The sequence below is a fragment of the Equus przewalskii genome, chromosome 9 (assembly GCF_037783145.1).
Source record: "Equus przewalskii isolate Varuska chromosome 9, EquPr2, whole genome shotgun sequence".
Classification (NCBI taxonomy): Eukaryota; Metazoa; Chordata; class Mammalia; order Perissodactyla; family Equidae; genus Equus; species Equus przewalskii.
The window spans coordinates 76,052,916-76,073,997 of NC_091839.1; the positions used below are offsets into that span (position 1 = coordinate 76,052,916).

At 43.4% G+C, this 21,082-nt stretch overlaps 1 protein-coding gene and 1 long non-coding RNA gene across 20 annotated transcripts in view; one reads left to right on the forward strand and one right to left on the reverse strand.

Moving 5' to 3' along the window:
* Window positions 1-710: 710 nt before the first annotated feature.
* Window positions 711-1,181, reverse strand: LOC139073411 (uncharacterized). Its single transcript, XR_011522112.1, has 2 exons — window positions 1,047-1,181; window positions 711-923 (listed from the first exon to the last, which is right to left on the reverse strand). It is a non-coding gene; the product is annotated as an uncharacterized lncRNA (long non-coding RNA).
* The window catches only part of L3MBTL3 (L3MBTL histone methyl-lysine binding protein 3), a 112,433-nt gene continuing 92,438 nt past the window's right edge, over window positions 1,088-21,082 (forward strand). For 2 of the 19 annotated variants that reach the window (XM_070557051.1, XM_070557062.1), the window contains exons 1-3: window positions 1,973-2,109; window positions 4,792-4,871; window positions 10,093-10,193. The gene's annotated coding sequence lies outside the window, so the exon portion shown is untranslated. Of the gene's footprint in view, window positions 1,395-1,966; window positions 2,367-2,867; window positions 3,267-4,738; window positions 4,872-10,092; window positions 10,194-21,082 lie in introns of those variants that run through there. The other 17 variants (XM_070557041.1, XM_070557054.1, XM_070557050.1 and 14 more) reach the window with 16 other exon arrangements.

The following is a 21,082-nucleotide window of genomic DNA, read 5'->3' on the forward strand; positions in this document are numbered from 1 at the left end:
CTAAGGAAAGAATTTAACAGTTTATTTTCTGAAATTGGTTCAAGGAACATTCCTTAAGTGAAAAAATTCAATCAAGAATAACATTACTTACATTTTGGAGGAGGATTTTTAATACAGAACTTCCATCTGTGATATATTTAAATTCTAGGCCTCAGGCAGCAATTTTGGTAAAGGGCCTCCGTTAGCCTTTATTCGATGCAAAATAAATAGTCCATTCTGAGGGGTGAGGCCTTTCTCTCAGCTCGCCACCCCTGCAAAAGCGAACACTGGCTTCTGCCACTCCTGAGACCATACCTGCTACTTTTTTCGCCCCCCGCCGCACAGCAAACTCCGTTATTGACATTAAAATCTTTGTCACAACTTCAGTTACTTGAATTATTTTGTAAGAACCTGTGTCTAGCAGAAAAAGTGGACGGTGAGCTACCCAAAAGGAAAGCCTGCAGTCAATAAGCGGAAAGCTGTCAATACCGAAATACAATACTCTTGATCTCGTTTTGACGCCTTAACAAAGACAGGTTTTGCGATTTAGGACCGCTCAGCCATCTTGCCGGAACACATTAAAAGGGCAGTCCTCGACCTGCTTACTGCTAGGTACTTCAGCACTGATTTCTAAGTTGCTGCACGAATCCCAACATCTTTCACGACAGAGGCCTACCGCGTTTCAGCTGTCAATAAAGACCCACACTCGAGAAACGGAGAGAACGCGCAAGTTTTACACGCACACTTTATTAGGCATCCTTCCAATCCTAAAAGCGGGGCAGGTTCCACTACGTAAAAGCTGAAAACTTTATTTCTCATTTTTCATGACCTGTAGCACGCGTGGAGCCTCTGGGTAAGTGCTTGTCTAAGACGAAGGCCCGCTCTTTAATGGCTGAATGCATACATTGAACAGGACATGGTGGATTAGCTGCTCTGAGAATTGCCTTTAAAAAAGAGTAAAGTGAAAAATAGACAAAGAAATCTATAACCTTAGCCGTCTTTCATATTTGTTTTGCCTGTTCTGGAACCAGCCCTGAGCCGCGGACAAGGATACTGAAAAGATGCACCTGAAACAGTATCTGCGGGCGGGCTGCATTGGCCGAGCGGCGTTCTTGCTGCTTCCCAGCGGCGAAGGCAGCGGCAGCCACAGGGAAGCCGGCGCGAGCCTCCCCGGCAGCGGCGGCGGCGGCGGCGGCGGCGGCGGCACCGGCACCAGCGCAGTTTCCCCTCTCCCCAGCCCTGACTCTACGCGCACATGCGCACTGCGCCCGCAGCCCTGGACCATTTGTCAGGACTACTCGTGAGACGGAGAAAAAAAAAAGAGAAAATTTGGGGGTAAGAAGCGGTTGATCGGATCTAATCTCTAATTAATCTGAAGATCTGCCCGTGCCAAAGCCATTCATTGATTTTTCTGGGTGAGGATGAAAGTTAAGAGACCTACGGAGAGAAGGAAGCGCACCCTCGTCTTGTGAAACAGATCAGGGGAGGGGAAAGGACAGAAGGGGTTTCTCCCCCACTTCTCTGCGCCTCTGGGAAAGAGGAGAAAACTTAATCCCGGGGAAAAAAAGTGGGCAAGTGACTCGGAAAGGGCTGGAGGGGGAGTCTCCGGGCATCTCACTCTGAAGTAGTGAGTGCGAGTGTGAAAGAGGAACAAAAGAGAGAGAAAAGAGAAAGGAAAAAATGGGGGGAGGAGAGACTTGTATTTTTTTCTTTGCGCGCACACGGGGAAGGGTGTGGGGGGCCGTGCGGAAGGGAGCCGGGGCGAGGCGGCCGCGTCGGGCTCTCGCCGGCGCGCAGGCGGCGGGATGCGTGTGGGCCCCCTCCCCCGCGCCCCCCGAGCTTGTCACTTGGGTCGCTTTCATGACACCGGGCGCGGGGCGGGGGAGCGCGGCGGCGGCGCCGGGGTGCGTGCCCGAGTGGGCGCCGCGGAGCCGCAGCCCGGGCGGCGAGCGCGGCCGCCGAGGCGGGGGGCGCCGGCGGGGGGCGCGGGGGCGGCCGGGGCCGCGGATCGGTGCGGCGGGAGGCGCGAGCCCCGCGCGCCGCCCCTGCGGCCCCCTCCGCCCGTGTGGCCTTTGTGCCGGGCGCGCACCGGAGAGCGAGCGAGCGAGCGGGCGAGCGCGAGAAGTACAAGTACGGGAGACCGAGGCAGTGGGAAAAGAGGCCGGGCCACTTTCTGCCCGCTCGGGCTGCGGAGAATGGACTGGTTGAATGTGCAGGCGCGTCTGCCCGGCGTGTGCTGTGTGTGTGCGCGGCGGAAAGGCCTCCCCGACTCCCGCCGCGCACACGCACACTCACACGCACGCACACACTCGCGGACCCGCGGCGGGGCTCGGCGGCCGAGAGTTTGCGTTCGCTTCCTCGCCGCCTCCCCCTTCCCGACCGACTGTGTGAGAATTTCATATAGATCGGCTCCAATTTCCGCCATTTTGGGAAAGTTGCACAAAAATAAACCCTCCGGTTTATTTCTGCCCGAGGCAGGAAAGTGCTTCGGGAAGCGAGGCGGCGCGGGCCCGCGGCGGGCGTCCGCGCGGGGGAGGGCGCGGGCCGCGGGCCGGGGCCGGGAGCCCGCGCCGTCGCGGCGGTCGCCCCGCGCCCTGCGGTGCCGCGCCGGCCCGGTGCGGGCGCGGGCGTGTGTCGGGCGGCGGCGGCGGCGGCCGAGGCGGCGGGCGGGGAGGGCGGCGCGGGGCTGCCGTGCCTGCAACTTGTTTACGCCGCCCTCATATCGGGAGGCGGCGAGGGTCCGAGGCGGGGCCGCGCCCGCCTCGCGCCGCGTGCGTGTGCCATTCCGGAATAATGGGTTTTGCACACTCGCGTCCTGGGCCCGGCGGGCCGTCCTCGCGCCGCGGCGGCCGGGCGGGGGGAAGTAGAGGCCGGCGGGGGTGGGGATCGGGAAGCGCAGGAGCCGGGGCATCCGCCGCGCGCCCCGCGAGCTGCTGGGGGGGGGAGAGGGAGGCAAACTTGTGAGCCCTGGAGGCGGGGTCGGGGGGGGGCGCGGGGTACAGGCGGGGGCAGGGCGCAACTTTTGGGCCAGTGGTAAAACTTTAATTACCTTTAAAGCAAAAAGGCCCCAGGAGCTCCCCCCCCCCACCCCTTTCTGGTCGAAGCACGGCCCACAGCGCGACCGTGAGAGAAAGTTTAAAAGCGGGCGGTTTCCTCCTCGCCTCCCCGCGGAGGGGTGGGGGGATCTGTTTGTCCGTCTGCGCTCGGAGAGAGGTGGGGGTCACGAGCCGCCCTCCGGGGTCGCGAAGCCCGGGGCTCTTACCCCACCCTTCCACGGGGAGACGAAGGTAAACGCCGCTTCGGTTTCCCTCCTCCCGCCCCCCCCCGCTTCCTTTTCCTCCCCCTCCCCGCCGATTTTTTGAGGGGACCCAAAAAACGGAGTCTCTTTCCTTATGCAACTTCCTCGGGCGCTGTGAACGCGGCCCTGCCCCCTCCCTGCATCCCTCGGCCCGCTCCCTTCCCACCCCGGGGCCACCAGAAAAATGCATTCGAGCTCATTCAAAGTGCACGGGAACAAAAATAGATTTTTAATTGTTCTAAGTTTAAGTTAAGGGAAACTGAGATGAGAAATAAGAATTTGGGTGTGGGGGGGGAGCGGCTGGGGCGAGTGCGTCGAATTTTAATTTTGATTTTCCTAGAGCGGTGCTGGTGGTATCTTTATTGGTTTGGGGAGCCCGAGAGTCTCTGTACTGGCTACCTCGGTCGCGTGGATTTTTGCGCAAGTTTTTAGAAAAACACTGACTCGAGTAGAGCATTTCTCCGGAAAGTTTCAAGTGCAGCAAAATAGCGAACGTGCAAAACTGGCCAAGGGGAGACCTCTAGTGGTTAAACGCATCTTTAAGTTCGGAAGGCCGAGAGCAAAGTTTGGCCTTTACTTGTAGCTACGTAGTCGCTTCAGACGTGGAAGTAATTAGACGACCTGTGCCGGCAGCGAGATATAGTGTGAAAGGATGCTGATCAGAAATACAAGGTTTAGTAAATCGGAGAGCAGATGAGTTTTGAGGACCCGGACCCTGTAACTTACATCTCTCATTAATTATATGGGAAAAAAACACTTGGCTTTTATTCTGGGATTTGAGAATGTCAGTCCAGGGATTAGAAACAATTGTTCGTTTTTACATTTATTGCTTTCTATACCTTTGATCAACTTTTAATCAGGAGTCACAGCGGATAATTTCATTTTGAATGTTAATAAAAACACAAAGTGCAATATGTGTTTAAAACTTTGAAAGAGATGAAAAAGACCTTTGGTTGAAATTTGCCTTTTATATGAGCGGGTCGTTTTATTCTCTAATAAATATAACTTAAGGCTAGTATTTAGTTTCTTAACTGCAGAGTTACATACAGTCGTAAAATAGTCTCTTAGTTGTAACAGTGTAATTTTGTTTCACTGGGAAAGACATTATTTCTGAATACTTTGTATAATTTGTGATTTAAACGCTTAAATATATGGACAAAAGCTGCTTACATAATAGCTATTCTTTTGCCAGTGTGTGTTCTGTAAACTTTAAAGATAAAAGCAATGAGAGAAATGAGAGTTGAGTCCAGTGATCCCTGTCCCTTTAACCTGCTAGTCATACAATGGGAGAGACTTTACTGGGAGAATTTGGGATGGGGGATGATATGAATGATAAAATCCATTTCCCCTCATCTGGAACTAGTTTGTTTTATTTTAATCACTAAGTGGTATTGTGTGAAATTATGCAATAAGTCAGTGATTCAAAATTTAAACTTATTAATTGTGGATTGTGGGTTTGAAGTCGTCTTTTTTCTGACAATGCTTTGATTTTACTTTTTCTCTCTTTGAATTAGTGCTAGACCTTTGGGAGAAGTCTTGAGGGTAGACGGCAATCCTAAAGACCACCACACAGTTCCTTCTTCACTGCTCCTAGGTAAGATTTGCTTGGTGAAACAAATTGCCTGATGTACTTGCCAGTGTTAAATGCTGAATTTGGGGATCAGGAAGGAGAGTGTGGGACAAGGTGGGCAGAAAAACATCATTGTGTGGGGGCTGCTTGGAAGGCATCCAGGTCTTGACACTAAGTGTGATTGAGTGAGAAAAAAGCATTAGGAAAAGTTACAGCCTTGTCCTGGATGATCTTTGGACTGGCTCTTTTACTAGATTCTTAATTCACATTTCAATTGCACCTGTTTTCTACTGAAAGGAAATAGTTTTATTGTTTGGAATTGAAAAAATGGGAAAACTAGAACGAAGCAATTGTAAATTAATATAATTATATAAGTACACAGTGATATGGAAGATCGTGATATGGAACTTTGGTAAAATTTTGTAGGTGAAATTTACTGAGAGCTTTGGGGTATTTAAATAACTTAGCTCCTGTGGCTTAGATCCCACATGGGCTGACTTGTGCCAAATATCATGTCATAGGGTTATAGCAAATTTCCCATGTGTTAGCATAGACTTGTCGACTTTGACCATAATTCCACAAGAACTTCAGCTGTTGTCCAGTAAGATCCTTTTGGTGAATTTGGAGGGTGCTAACTTTTCTCCAGTAATCCAGGGCCTCCTTTCAGGGCAAAGATCGTTCTCAGGCAAAGGGAGCAGCCCTCTCCTGGTACAGCATCAAAGCACATTGTGCTGCTCTTGTGCTTTCTACTATTTATACCTTTTTTCTTTTATTTTTTCTCCCCCTTTAATCTTTCTCTCTCCTTTTCATGTTTCTTCTCTGTCTTGAGTGTTAAAGGAGTCGCTAGTTCTTGTTTGGCAAAACCAAAGAAAACAAAGTAAGTTAATCTTACCTTTTATGAATAGGACTAATAATCCTCATTGGGCCACCTTATAACCAGAGTAGGTGTGGTCTGTATGTCAACACTGTATAATTGCTAATATGAAAATGACTGTTAACAGGAGTTTATTGTTATTTTCTTCTTGTGGATGGTCTTGAATAGTGTAATAAGCAAAGTAAATAGATGTGGTCCATGTGGATGGTGCAGCAGAGACAATGGGGCAAGAACAACTCCAAGATCATGCCAATGGAAGTAAGGTTCAAGCAGAGTAAAATGTGTTTCCTAGGATGGTGCGTTTCATGTTTCGAGGTGCTGAGTGGAAGACAGTGGTTATTTGTCTTCATCTGGGGAGTCATGTGGCTGTGGCTAGCGTGCTAGGGTGGGAGTCAGAAGATGGTTGAGCCGCTAAAGGTATCACCTTGTGTAAGTCACTTTTCCTCTTTCTGCCTAGACTTCCCCATCTAGAAACTGAAAGCAACAGTGCTTGCCTTGCTTCTTTTGTTGAAAAGATCAAATAAAATCAGGTTTTGAGAGCTATGAAGAGTGAATTCAGGTGTTTGGCTGTCACGTTACCATTTTACCTTGGGCGGGCTTTGTGAAGGGCAGGACGTAGGTTGTCTAGGGCAGAACAGAGTGATTTAATTCCTGGCTAAAATTATTAGATTGGTTTCTGGTGTATATATTATATGGACTTGTCATAATACTTGCAGGGGATATTTCTTTTCTTGAGGAAAAAAGCAGTTTATCTTTTACAGTATTGGCTCCCTGAGGGGAGGGACCATGTTTGAACATGGTGCTGAATCCAAACTAAAATTTATTCATCCCAAACTAGTCATTTCATAGGAGTAAGTGAAATAAATACTTCAAATTTAAAATGATGCCTGACTGTGGAAACGGTAAGGCGGTGAAAGGAGAGGGGTTGGTGTGAGGGGAATTCGTGTGCTGTAATTAATACTTTAGTTGTGTGAGTCTGCTGGGAATGAGGATGAGAAAATAGGTAACTGGAGTGGTAAAGATTTAAACTCCAGGGGCCAGAAAATGGGTCCTGCACACAACTGTGGATTTAGGGAAAAGTCCATGGGTTTTCTAGATTCCTTTGCTACTTTATTCTAATTACAGCCAATTATATATTATCTAGATAGAGAACAAAATACTGTCATTGTTTTCAATTTGATGATACTGAACTTGACAAACCCTGGCAAGTTTTAGTTCATCTCTCTTTTCCTATAAATTATCCAATCAATGTTCTAAGAATCCAAAAACCCAATAGTGGAGGAGAGAAGAAATATATGTCTGTTTAATTAGTCCCTAAGTAACTGAGGGCTGGTTCTTGAATAATTCCACTTGTATGTTTGGCAGTGTCTTTCTAAGAAATATATATTTCAACTAAGACTGTTTATAGTAGATACAGTTAGGATGAGACATTTATAAGAGAAGTTACTTATGTGGTGTGGGACAAGGGTACCCTTCGGGTCCCAAGGATGGGTAACCTGAGTGATCCCTCTAGCAATGTTTCTACTAGTTACTTAACCAATTTTTTTTATTTTTTGTTTTTTTTTTGTTTTTTGCTGAGGAAGATTAGCCCTGGGCTAACATCTGTGCCGGTCTTCCTCTATTTTGTATGTGGGTTGCTGCCACAGCATGAGTGGTGTGGTTCTGTGCCCAGGATCTGAACCTGTGAACCCAGGCCTTCTAAGTGGAGTGTGCCAAACTTAGCCAGCAGGGCACAGGGCTGGCCCCACTCGGCCAGTTTTTTATTGAGATCTTACAGTGCTGAACACTGAAAGACTAGGTCTTTGCTCTTGAGGAGTTCCCTAGACTCTTACCCCAGGGGTAAGCACAACTCTGCTAATAAGAGTATCACAGTTCTCTTTATGCCAGTGGGAAAGAATGAGGCTCCAGCACTCTTGGGAGCCAGTGAGCCAGCAAACATGGATTCCTAGGTTAACAGGTGCAGGACCATGACATATAATTGTGTACATAGAGCACCAAATATTACATCCCCTTTTTAATGCTTAGCTTTCAGAAATGAATAAGAAGCTCTTTACCCACTGTCAAGGAATGCCTGAATTGTATTTCTACCAAAGGTGATGGATTTGGGCTGATTCTCCCTTCCTTTGGCTAATGTGTTCACAAAGGTGACTTTCTGGCAAAGGTCTGTTCTACCACTTGCTACTCTCTTGCTACTCTCTGCCTACTTGCTGCTACCAGAGGACTCTTTCCTCACCACGATTTGAGGGATATTGTATTTAAAGAGAACAATTTATTTGAGAGACACTGTGTTTAGAGGACTATTTATACGTGTATAGTTAGATAGGATGTCTTGAAGTTCAGAACATCTGCGGAAAATATATTTTTTAAGGAGCTTCATTATCCAATGGGAATATTCTTGGGTTATATCTTTACTCTCTTAAGTTAAATTATTGCAGGACATGTGTGGATACGAGTCAGTAGTGGCAGATTATGAACTAGTTTGTGTTGATTGCAGCAGCTATGCAGCAGGTGGCTGAAAGCAAAAGACCAGGAAAGGGTACCCTTGAAATATCACTAAGTTTGATTTACGACGTCAAATTGGGAAAGATCTTTAAGAAATCCCCATTTAGGAGACAGAATGGTTTGAGGAAAGAACAAGGGCTTTTGAGAAGAACTTCATTAAGTTGGGTTATCTTGGATGAGGGAACTTCTTCTGATGAGCCTTTCTTTCTTTCTCAGAAGTGGACTTAGAATTAATAACTTGGGTGATGATTGGAAGAATTACATGTGATTATTGTAATTGTTAAGTGCCTTCTGTATTAGTCTTTTTGTAAGTCAGTGTTTGTGTCAGCCAACAAATATTTGTTGAGCATCTGTTTTGTGTAAGTCTTTGTTGGGGAGTGCTTCACGTAATCAACACTTAGAACCGAATGAATGAATATGTTGGGGTTACAAACGAATGAAGAGCCATCCTTGGCCTCAGCGTGTTTATAATCTAGTTGAGGAGATAATGCATGCACACAGTGGTAATTAACAAACAAAGTCATGGTTCAGTGGTAGCCAATGGTAGAGAGAAATGCAGTAGGTGCTATGGTGGGACAGCCGTGGTACTTTTGTTCCAAACATAGGAACCTGAGAGATAGGGTGTCCTCTGCAAAACGCTGTGCAGTGTTGATAGATCAGGTGTCATTGTACATTGAGTGCCTTGTGAATGTCAAGGATTAGGCTAGGTACTTTATATTCATACATTTGGTCATTCATTCATCCAGCAAATACTCACTGCTGTCTCATGCCCAGGTGCTGTTCTCGTCACTTAGTGTTATCGCTAATATTTTCACTGACCTTGAACATTTGGTATTGTTATTTCTTTTAGAGCAAACCGCTGCTCAGAGATACTTAGTAACTTGTTTGAGTTCAAATCATGCAGTTGGAAGGGGTGGGACCGGGGAGAATGATACTGGTTTATGATTGTTTTGTCATGTCTTTAGGTTTCTGCTTTTCCAAATAGTAGTTCCTGGGATATTTCTAAGAAAACATATTCCCAGAGGAATGTATTTGCTCTTACACTTTGGTTGACTAAGATGAGCAATGGTGAACAGGCATTAGAAAAAATGATGGGAAGAAAACTCTCTTCACTTTCACCGTTTTTTCCCCTATTTTTAAATCAAGAATTAGGAAAGGACTTGGGGCCAGCCCAGGGGGGTAGTAGTCAAGTTTGCACGTTCCACTTTGATGGCCCAGGGTTCACCAGTTTGGATCCCGGGTGTGGACCTACGCACTGCTGGTCAAGCTATGCTGTGGCAGGCGTCCCACATATAAAGTAGAGGAAGAGGGGCACGGATGTTAGCTCAGGGCCAGTCTTCCTCAGCAAAAGAAAGAGGATTGGTGGCAGATGTTAGCTCAGGGCTAATCTTCCTCAAAAAAAAAGAATTGGGAAAAAACTAATTATTGAGTAATACTGAAAAGAACACCTTGGTCTAGCTCGTGGCCTCGAAAGGGTCGCAAACTGTTCACAAAACATTACTCAGATTAGGTGTGGGAATTACTGGGCTTATTTATAAAAAGGTTTCATTTGTTCTTTGTAGGAAGAGACCTAATGAGGCAGTAGGATTAGTTATCAAAAAATGTAAATCAATCAGTCAATATAAAGGAAAAGGATGGGACCTAAATTTACTGAAATGAACTGAGAATACAATGGAATTTACTCAGAAGCCAGGATTGTAAAAGGAAAGAAGAAAATTTAAATGAGGGCTAGAGATAATGGTGGAGAGAAGCTGGGGGCAGAGGGAATAGGAAGTGCTAGGCCTGAAATCAAAAATGAGGACAGGGAATGTGACCAGGAGTATACTGAGTAACAGTGCTGTAATTACTGATGTTCTGCTCTTTAACCAGAGGACCGTGCCCACGTTTACAAAATGAAGTGAAGAGCTCTTTTGGTTCATTGGGTGGTGCTGTGTCGCCATGGGAGTTATATAACATCCCTGTTCTACGAGGTATGGTCCATCAAGAGAGCTTTAGTCTGACTTAGACGGATGCCGTTGCATGCATTGATTATGGGGTAATGGACTGTGTCTCCTTTCTTGAGGCTCTATTATCCAGTAAATTTTTTGAAGCACCTGCTGTGTGCCAGGCCTTTTCAAGATTGGACCATAGCTTTATGTTATGTGTAATTTTATGGAATTAAACTGGTTCTGTTACTAGAACGCTTTGAGTAGGCTTGCTCAGGCACCAAAATCAGCTGTTTATTTTTCCCCATCTGTTACACTGATTGAACCCTGAACTGGGAATTGAAATTCCGGAGTGGTCAATCTGGTCTGGTTGTTAAATGATCTAAATAATTCACCCTTTTGGTTTGTGGTCTTATTTGGTGGATTTGAGGCCTGGCTATTCGATCTCTTGATAAGAAGGTTAACTACAAATGGTTATCAAGATAAGCTCATAGAATTCTGTGAGAGAAATATAATCTGGTCAAATCTAGTTTATTACATGCCAAAGAGAAATCAAGTGTAAATCTTTTAATTTTAGTTCTATGTTTTATAAAAATATGAAGCTGAATTTTAAAAATAGTACTGTTAGCGTTTTGTGAAACAATTATGAAGGGAAATATGAAAACAGAACATGATACTACTTTTAGTTTTTCTTTTTTAATGTAAGTGCATATTTTGCATAAGCATAGCAATATCTGTGTCAGGCAGGTTCCTGTTCTTTTTATGCCCTTTGAATCCCTCTGATGGGTGTGCAGTTTCTATTATTACTCTCCTCGTGTAGTGTGTTGATGATACGATAGCCCTTTTAAGGATGTTTCTGCCTTAAATTGACATAGCTTACAGTCTGTATATTGAAAGTGAACTTCAAATAAAAAGCGTTTGATAAGAGTATATTAACTATGCCATAGGCCTGCTCACGTCAGGTTGCGATTTCATTTTCTATGTACATTTTTTTTCTTGAAAGGCATTTTTCGTTTTCTGTTCCTCCTTTAGAGGAAGTAAGTAGGTTAGGCCACAGAATCTCAAATAATTCATCCTTCTTACTGTAACAAACGGAAGGGCAGGAAGTGGAGATTTTGAAGAGGTTGCCATTCGTGACTACCCTTTGCATATAATCTCCATGGAGAAGATGTAGCAAATTAGATAAACCATTGCTACTTTATATTGGGTGGTTCTCCTTAAAGTGTGGCCAGTAGATACAAGGGGAGTGTGTTTAAGAAAATATCAGTAAGAAGGAACCATCCTGATGACCGATTTCATATTTAAAGAAAGCAGAGCTTATTTACCATTCAGGCGTCTTCTGTATAAGGATAGATGTGGACAGAAGACCTAGATTTTCAAGGATTTGTTCTTGAGAATCTTGATGCTACTGAGATTTACGTTCTCACGTTGAAATAATCTCAAGTTTTGCCTGCCTAAAATCTATGAATTTGGGCCCTTGGGGCAAAATTTCACATCTCTCCATAGCAGATCAGAGTTCTTCTCAGGCAGGGTGAGTAGACTATCAAAGCTGCTATCTGTCAGGCTTGATTTGAAAGGAAAATTTTTCTTTGTAACGATATGTGTTTGTCGAGAGATGCTTCAAGTGTGAGTTCAGGTTTTTCTCTTGTCCTTATTGAATAAGCCTGTTTAAGAGGTTTGAATTTAACTTCTTTTGATGTGTTCTCCACTGACACTTAAATGAGGAGAGTTTCTTGGAGCGGTAATGTTATGCTTCTGCCAAAGAGGTAAATAAATACTTAGCAGCTTAGTTGTTAGTTAGAATTTTCACTGGAGAATATGATATAGATGGACAAATGAAGATCTTCTCATTTCCCCTCTGCCCAAACCCCGCCCACAGTTAGTCTGTTGCATTTTCCCCTCATCTTTGATTCATTCATTTGATAAATTTTGTTGATACCTACCATGGATATTCACAAGAGATAAAGAAATGAATAGAGCAAGTCCCTTTCCTTCAAAGCCTTCTCTAAGTGGATGATCATGCTACAATGTAATAAATGTGTTTATTTAATACAATGTATTAAATTGAGGTATAGATCCTGTCTTCTCAGCCCATCTTCTCCTGGCATCTCACATACTATACTCTAGTTCTCATACAGAGAAAGACTCTCAGCGTAGTCCTCCTCGTCCCCTTTGGGGAGGATCCATAGCTTTCGTCTCTCTCTCTCTGCTGGCCTCTTGCTGCAGTCTCTCACTGTGCTTTCTGTTCGCCTCTGTGCCAGCTTTCTTGAACACAGGTCCTGGAACCACAGTTGGTATGTGAGGAAGCTTTTATGCCTCCTCAGCAGGAAGGTCACCAATGACCCAGTCTTGGGTTGTTATTCAGAGATTATGTCCTTCTTACTTTTTTGGTTGTTAAAATGTTCTTTTCTTTATAAGAGCTTGGCAAAACGAATGGTTGTTGACTTTGCCTCAGTTTCAATTCATTTTGAAATTTTCCTTGTCCATGAAATCCCGGAGTCTTACCACGTTCTTAACACCCCGCTTTTCCCTTGCTTCACCTCTGGACTCCTGAGGCATCAGATAGGCTTCATGGCCTTTGCACGGTTATCATTCCTCTGCGCGGGTTGTGCTTCAGACATCTGGTGAACCGCTGCTTGGAGGGAATGCGGACACCGGAGAGCAGCTCGTTTTCTTTTCTTGAGAATAGCTGTAGCTGTTGTGTACCGTGTCCATTATGTGCAAAACACTTTAACATGCATCATTAAAATTTTTTTTACTTCTCTATGAAGTAGATGTTCCAGTTCCAGTTTACAGATGAAGGAGCCTAAGGCTTGAGAGCCTGTGCTTTTCACCACTACACTGGATCAGCTTCTGTGTCGACTAAAATATAACGTGTTGTGCCCTGTGGTAGCGTCTGAGGGGCACTGTCTTGGGAGGTAAAAGTCTGTTTCTTGGCTGAGTGACCTCAATTTTCTCATCTGTAAGATGTTATCAGTCTTAAGAGGTAGTTGTGAGGGTCAAATAGGCTGGTATTGGTGAGGTCCTTTAAAATGACAAAGCCTGGGAGAAACCTGCTCCCGTGTGCCTGTATCCCTTTGATGTGTGTTAGACTTGTTACTTTTGTCTGATTACCCCTTTGTGGCCTTGTGTTTGTGGGTATGTGAATTCTCCCCTTATAGGCTGTGTATGTCTGGCATCATGAAGGTACAAAGGAGGCCACCAGAAAGTAAATCAGAAAACTGTAGACAGGTCTTAGGAGGCGGGGTCCTGTCTTCTCAGGATCGCTTTCTCCCCCTGGACTTAAAGGAGTACTGTCCAGAGGGAATTCCCCAGGATTAGGCCTACAAATCTCAACAGTTGGATGCGGGCTGGGGACCAGGCCAGAAGGTAGCATCCCTGTAGGTGACTGGAACCTGGAGATGAAGAGATTCTGTCTTGTAAAACACTACCTATTTTCATGTTATTTCTGAATTTATTTTCCAGAGCATAGCATTTCCAGAAGTGGGGAGGGGGGTTCCGTAGACCTCGATGTACTGTGATGCTAGAGTCGCTTTGGCCCGGGCAGCATTTGGCACATGGCCGCACCGCTGCTGATGTGCACGGTCCGTCTCCCAAAGACCCCGCGGCTATTACCCATCCTTTCACCACAGAAGTTTTTGCCATGGGACATGAATAAATGTTCTCCTAAAAGTTGTGTTTTTGGAGGCAGACTTTGGGAATTGTTGCCCTAGCCTTTCCTCTAGTCTTGTTTAGATGCCTTAGCCTGACCTACGATGTGTGATCGGACCAGGGTGGTGGCAAAGAGAACCTGGCCTTCAGGCCCACCTCCCTCCCCATATGGTAAACGCTTCTCCATGACTTCAAAGGTAGTATTGTTCTATTAAGAAAACTAGCAGTGTTTTCTGGAGCCGTGTGAATATGAAATATCATTATTAACAATAAAACATCTACTTTTTTTCTTTTTAAAGATTGGCACCTGAGCTAACAACAGTTGCCAATCTTTTTTTTCTTTTTCCTGCTTTTTCTCCCCCAAATCCTCCCAGTACATAGTGGTATATTTTTTAGTTGTGGGTCCTTCTAGTTGTGGCATGTGGGACGCCGCTTCACCGTGGCCTGACAAGCGGTGCCATGTCCGCGTTCAGGATCTGAGCCAGCGAAACCCCGGGCCGCCGAAGCAGAGCGCGGGAACTTAACCACCCAGCCACGGGGCCGGCCCCTAAAACATCTACTTTTATATGGTGATCTTGACATCTAGTGATAGAGATTTGAATACAAGTGGCCTACCACAAAAAAGGCTATTGAAATGAAATTAAATGAGAGGGAAAAAAAGACACGTAATTTTTTTAAGGTCACTGAGCAGCTCCCATGAACTCGAATAATTGTTAAACTAGATAATTATAATAAAAAGTTAACATTTTGTTGACTCTTGCTATGTGATAGGTGCTGTGCTAGGGTACTACCTGGCTTATCCCAAAGAATCCTCACCATTGCCCAATGGGGACAGGCTCTGTTAGTCTCCACACTTTACAGACGGGAAAATTGAGACTTCAAGAGATTAATTGGTCCAGGGTCACAGAGTAGGTAATTGTCAAACTTTGGAAAGTGAATTGAAGAGGAGGAAAGGAAGGAATTGATTTAGGAGAAGGTGAGAGATGGCGAGTTTTGAGGACGGTCCATGAAATATTTGATTTGCGCCTATGAAAGGATGACAAGGAGCAGGGTGGGTTGGGGTGGGGAGGCTCAAAGCAGTTTTATATGCCAATTAATGAGGTGTTTAGCAGAAGGGAGAGGCCTTTTAGATGATATTACCGAATAATGACATTTAGGACTTTTTGTGCGTCACAATGTGCCAGATACAGCATTTGGAAAGTACACGGAAAGCCGACTTCAGTTGTTGGTATTAAAGTGGGCATCACAGCCGCAAGGCATTGGATTCCCACAGTGGAGGCTACCTTCTCATTGCTGTATATCTCAGTGCTGTCTGTCTTCTACATGCTTATCATTTTTGTTTGGTTCATGATAATGATTTCAGGGTTAGCATTCCTGACGCACTCTTTACAAAAGATATGTTGCCCTCTTGGCTGAAACTGGTAAGTTTAGTCTGTGGACACTTGGTACTGATATCTCAGACTTGTCATCTGAATGATGAAATTTTAGTCTGATTCGCAGGTGCTGCTTTTGAGGTGAGGTCTGTCCCCGTTTTATAACCACTCCCAACTCAGCTGTATCATCTATGTACCTTATTTTTGAAAAATGCATCTGTTAACCATAAAGCTATAAAATTCAACTCTAAAAAAAATGCAACTGAAAAATTACTAAAACTATTTAACAGGTCTTAGTGAACATTGTTACCATTCTTTTAAATATCATAATTGAAAACAATGGTTTGAGCAGGAATGGCCAGGCTACAGTTAGTACCCTTTCTTAGTAATCTTTATTTCTCACCTTATCTGCAGATGCAGACTTTTGGGTTATAGGCAAGGCTCACCCTTTCACTTTATGTTTGAGCATCCTGGATTGGGTTGCTTATCTTTCAGGGGCCTGCTATCTTCTCCTCTTCTCAGCCCCAGGCAGGCTCTTCACCTTGAATGTGCTCTAGGATCTCTGCACCGGGGGAGTGCATGCCCCTCACTCTGAGCCACTGTTTTATCCGCTTGTGGCAGATATGAGAAAAGAAATTGTAGGAAGGGCATGCAAACTCTGTTACCTCTAGTCAAAATAAAATATGGTAGAATCTTGACATTTGTGAGGGATGTTTCCCAAGACCATCGCCAGTTCTCAGCTTGCAAAAATCATTGTAGCACATAATTCCTTCCTTCAAATTACTGAAGTATAACTGAAAAATGTAAATGATCTCTCTAGCCCTAAACTACTTATCTTACTTGATGAGCAATTTTTGTACTGTCTGGAGCACTTATTGAAACAAATTCACACGTCTTTTCTACTTATTTCCTTTTGGAGCACTTGGTCGTTTTGTTCACACAATGTGTCTGAGTCATCATTGCATTTGACATTTCAGTCTTTAATTTATCTGCAACTTCTATTTTGTGGCCAGGACCGATCAGTTTCATAACCATTTCCACATTCCCCTCATTCTGTCATCGACACTAGAATCAACTAGCAGTTAATTTTGTTTGTTTCATTTTTTAACAAGAAACAGAGTTTTTATCACCTTATTTCCGGTGGCCATAGCATGAAGACTAAACAGTCTGACTAAGAGCATACCTGGACCTTGACCGGTCCTGGTGACTTGCTGTTGCCCCTCAGCTTTATGGGTGTGTGAATCAGAATCATCTCTGCAAGATGACAGATTACCAAGTGTCATGGGAGCTTCAGATGTCACTCAAGTATGGTAGAAACCATGAATTGTCTGCGAATGCCAAGGATCTACTGTATATTTTTGGTACCTGGCTTGTGGAGAAGTGGACCCTACCCTTCCTTTCCTTGTTGACTTGTGGAGCTGATACATTTGCATATATAGTTACATACCTACTAGTTAAATTGCCCAAGAGCTTTGGGTAAGTTGATTTCCCTTAGTGTCTTCTAGGCTATAGCTTTAGTTGTTGGCATCAATAACAGACTAAGTATTTTTATGGGAAGATATCCCTTTCATAACATAACTATTGTAAATAAACATGAAATAGGATTTTAAAATATATTTTTTATTAATCTTTTTCTTTAAAAAAATTTTTTTTTAAACATTCAGCAGGTACAAAGAGTGAACAGAGAGAAGTTTCCTTCCCATGACTGTCTTTCTGCAAACCATTACCCGTTCCTGGAGCAGCCAGGGTTACCAGTTTAGGACAGTCCTTGCAGAGATGGTCTATGCACATACAAGCAATACACATATATGCCCACTTTTGTTTTACACAAATAGTAGCATATAGTTTCTATATCTTGTGTAAAATTAGTAGTATTAATGGTATCTTGGAGCTCTTTCTGTATCGGAATGTTGAGAGCTTCCTCATCATCTTTTCACAATGGCATTATGTACCGTTGTATGGATGTACTGCAGTGGCCTTAATTGATGGAGGTTTGAGTTGTTTCCAATTTTTTGATATTACGAATAGAGACATAGTCAGTGAATACCCTTTCACGTTTTTCCTTTTATACATATGTGCAAGTATCTATAGAATACATTTCTAGAGGTAGAATTGCTGAGTTGGAGGATATGTTCTTGAGAATTGATCAACAACAAAAGAGGTCATTTTGATTTCTGATGCCACCATCAATGTATGAGAAGGCCTGCTTCCCCATATTCTCATAACATAGGATTTTGGAATGTAAAATATTAACTAATTTCATCGTCCCCTAGTGTTTTGAGATTACTAGTGGTCTTGGTAGGTTGGGGCTTCCAGGGGTTTATTTACATGAGAGATTGAGGAAGTTCATCGTTAGATACACTATCCCAAGGGAGAGTCAAGTCGCACAGCTTTTGTTTGGAGACAAGCAGTGACGCAGGAGAGAGATGCAGGAGGTAATTCCGAGGGCAGTGTTATATGTCATTTAGTCTGTCCTCCAGCCCTTTTGGAAGCTGAGGGCAAGAAGATCGTAATAAAAATTAGTAAAAGCTAAAGTAAGCTGTTTCATAGAAGAGGAACTTTGGGAGTGTAATATGTTTACATGGGTACCAGCAGTAATGGGCTCTGCCTTCAGTAGAGTCAGCTCCTTGATGAGGCATCCATAATGGGCATTGGTAGGAGCACACTGGATGTCAGTGCTCTTGATTTTAGCCAGTGTCAGCCGTGACATGTCTGTTAGTGGGAATCAAAAGCTGCGTTGGTACATTTGCTGGACATCTGAACACCAAAGCCATCCCTTTTGACATCAGCAGTGCCTGGAAACCCTTAGAACTTAGAAGTGATTACGAGGAAAATGGTGGATCTGTCTGATAGTACAGAAGGCCCATCATGGTGCACTTTTAAGATATTTCCTTAGGAAATCTCAGCACCCTTCACGAGAGATTTTGGCTGAGATTTTCTGCAGAATGAGAAATACTGTTTCTAACTTGTATTCTGAGTGACTATTGCCTACCTGCTTTTTATGGCCCATGGAATACAGGTTATACGTGGGATTATGGAATAATGCCAGGTGATAATTAAAGAAAACATAAAACAGGGCGTTTCTAAGTACTAAAAAAAACTTTGCTTAACTCTTAGAAACATGATTTGTTGAATTGACATCTTGACAATTACCAACACGTTGTCAGTCATATTTTACCACTTCACCCCTTGATTAATTTATAGCAAGTTCCTCATTACATCATTTCGTCGGTCAATTTCAGTTTGTATCTCCAAAATACAATAAAGAACTCTCCTTTTAAAAATACATACTGGGACTGGGGCTGGCCCCGTGGCCGAGTGGTTAAGTTCGTGCACTCCGTTGCAGGCGGCCCAGTGTTTCGTCAGTTCGAATCCTGGGCGCGGACATGGCACTGCTCCTCGGACCACACTGAGGCAGCGTCCCGCATACCACAACTAGAAGGACCCATAACTAAGAATATACAACTATGTACCGGGGGGCTTTGGGGAGAAAAAGGAAAAAATAAAATCTTAAAAAAAAAAAAAATACATACTGGGACTGGCCCAGTAGCACAGCGATTAAGTTTGCACGTTATGCTTTGGTGGCCTGGGGTTTGCCGGTTAGGATCCTGGGTGCGGACATGGCACTGCTCATCAAGCCATGCTGTGGCCGGCGTCCACATATAAAGTAGAGTAAGATGGGCACGGATGTTAGCTCAGGGCCAGTCTTCCTCAGCAAAAAGAGGAGGATTGGTGGCAGATATTAGCTCAGGTCTAATCTTTCCCCCAAAAAGAAAAAGAAAATACATACCATCATCATCTCTTTAAAAAAAGTGACAGTATTTCTCTAATATCATCAAATATCCAGTTGGCATTCATGCTTCCTTTCCTGTCTAATCTTCTTTTTTTTAATAGTCTAAATCATGATTTAAGCAAGATCTATGAATTGTGATACTGTGATTTGTTAGTCTCTTAAATCTCCTTTAATCTAAATTTCAAATTTCCTCCTCCAAATGTTTTTTTATTCCTTTCCATTTTTTTTTAATATGTGGAAAAAACCAAGTTTTTATCCTGTACAGTAGTGGCTTTAAGATTTCTTGGTCTCAGGTCTCCTTTACAGTCTTAAAAATGATTGAAAACCCCAAAGAGATATTATTTGTGTAAATTATATCTGTCAATATTTACTGTATTAGAAATTAGAATAGATAATTTGAACTATTTATTTAAAAATAGTAGTAAATCCATTAAGTTAGTATATGTAATCATAATTTTTATGAAACATAAACATAGTTTCCAAAATTAAAAAAAATATGAGAGAAGTGGTGCTATTTTACATTTTTGCAAATCTCTTTATTGTCTGGATTAATAGAAGGTAGCTGCCTTTTCCTCTCTGCTTGTGTGTTCAACCTGTTGCTGGATGTTGTTTTGATTGAAGTATGTGGAGAAAACCTGCTTCTTGCAGATACAGGGTTGGAGAAGTGAGGAGTGTTTCAAGTCTTTTAATTTAGTGGTGGACGTTCTTCTTAGACAAGGGGTAGTTTCTTAAAGGTTAGTTGCAGTGTGCAATTTGAAACCTATCAGTGAGCTTTTCACGTTCTGTTACATTAAAATCCATTGGTCTGTCTTGCACTTGGAGTGGTTCTATCACCTATGCATAATTTTGCAACATCAAGCATTGGACATTTGGAAAATACTGCTTCACCAAGTTACGCAGATCGTCCAAATGTTGACGTATTTCATTATGAAATATTTTAAAAATCATACGCATTAATATCACCACCCATCTCCTTAGAAAAGAAGTTATTGGGAAGCTGTCAAGCTCATGGTGGTAGACACAGGTTTTCCAAAATTCTGATTTTCCCTTGAATGCTCAAATGTTATCATTAGCAACAAATACTGTCAGTGTTTTCTTTGATGTGAAAGACTCACTTCGTTTATTTTTGACAAAATATTTGCCAAATATCCAAACCTGAATAAACCTAGTTTGTTAAATAAAAATGGCATTCCCTGAAAACAGCTTGTTGAGCTTGCCTTCCAGGCAATTCACAAGTGCTTTTCCCTGGGACACCCATGGTACTTTGGCATGCCCAGGTGCTTGATGTTTCATCACACAGAATGTTAAAGATGTATATCCAAATATCAAGACTTCATAAAATTTATTATTTTGGCTTTGTCAAGGAAGTCCAGGATGGTCTTTAATAATATATGGTGGTAAAAACAACGACTCCTACTGCACCTGGGGGCTGCTGCCTCTGCAGTTTACCCGGTTTGCTTTTGCACCATCAATGCACATGTCAACATAATGAAGAAAGCAAATAATCTGTTAGTATTTTTATGCAAATAGTTTTGACTTCTTGGACCTTTTGAAAGGGTCCCAGGGCTCCCCCAGGATCTGTGCACCACACTCTGAGAAACGTTGCTAAAGAATTTCTGACAGTCCGAATTCTCCTGCTTTTATCGTTTTGGTGTGATTTAACATGTTCCTTTGCCTCTGGTATTTCTGTAAATAGACTTAATCAGATTAGCTTTGATTTCATTTTTTTCTGGCAAGACTACCTCGTATTTGGTGTTGGGCTTGCATTCTCAGCAGCCATTGATGGTCGTTGTCTGGAGCATTAATTTCTTAAGGGTTGCAAATGGTAGTGTTTCAGTTCTGTCATCCCTTCTTTATGTATTAGGAGGAATTTTTTCCTAAAAGGAAACTTCCTTTCTACCCTGAGATATAATTCACGTAGATGTCGTGTGATATAAGCGGGATAAATCCTTGTTTCTTTTTCCAAATAATGAGTTGGTTCCCTTGCACCCCCCACAAGTGATCAATGAGGTGTTCTTGGTTTTTTATTTTTTTGTTTTGAATATCCTCGTGAACCTGTGGATTTAAATTTATTTGATGTATGTCAAATCACTGCATCTAGTATCCTTGCCTTGGCT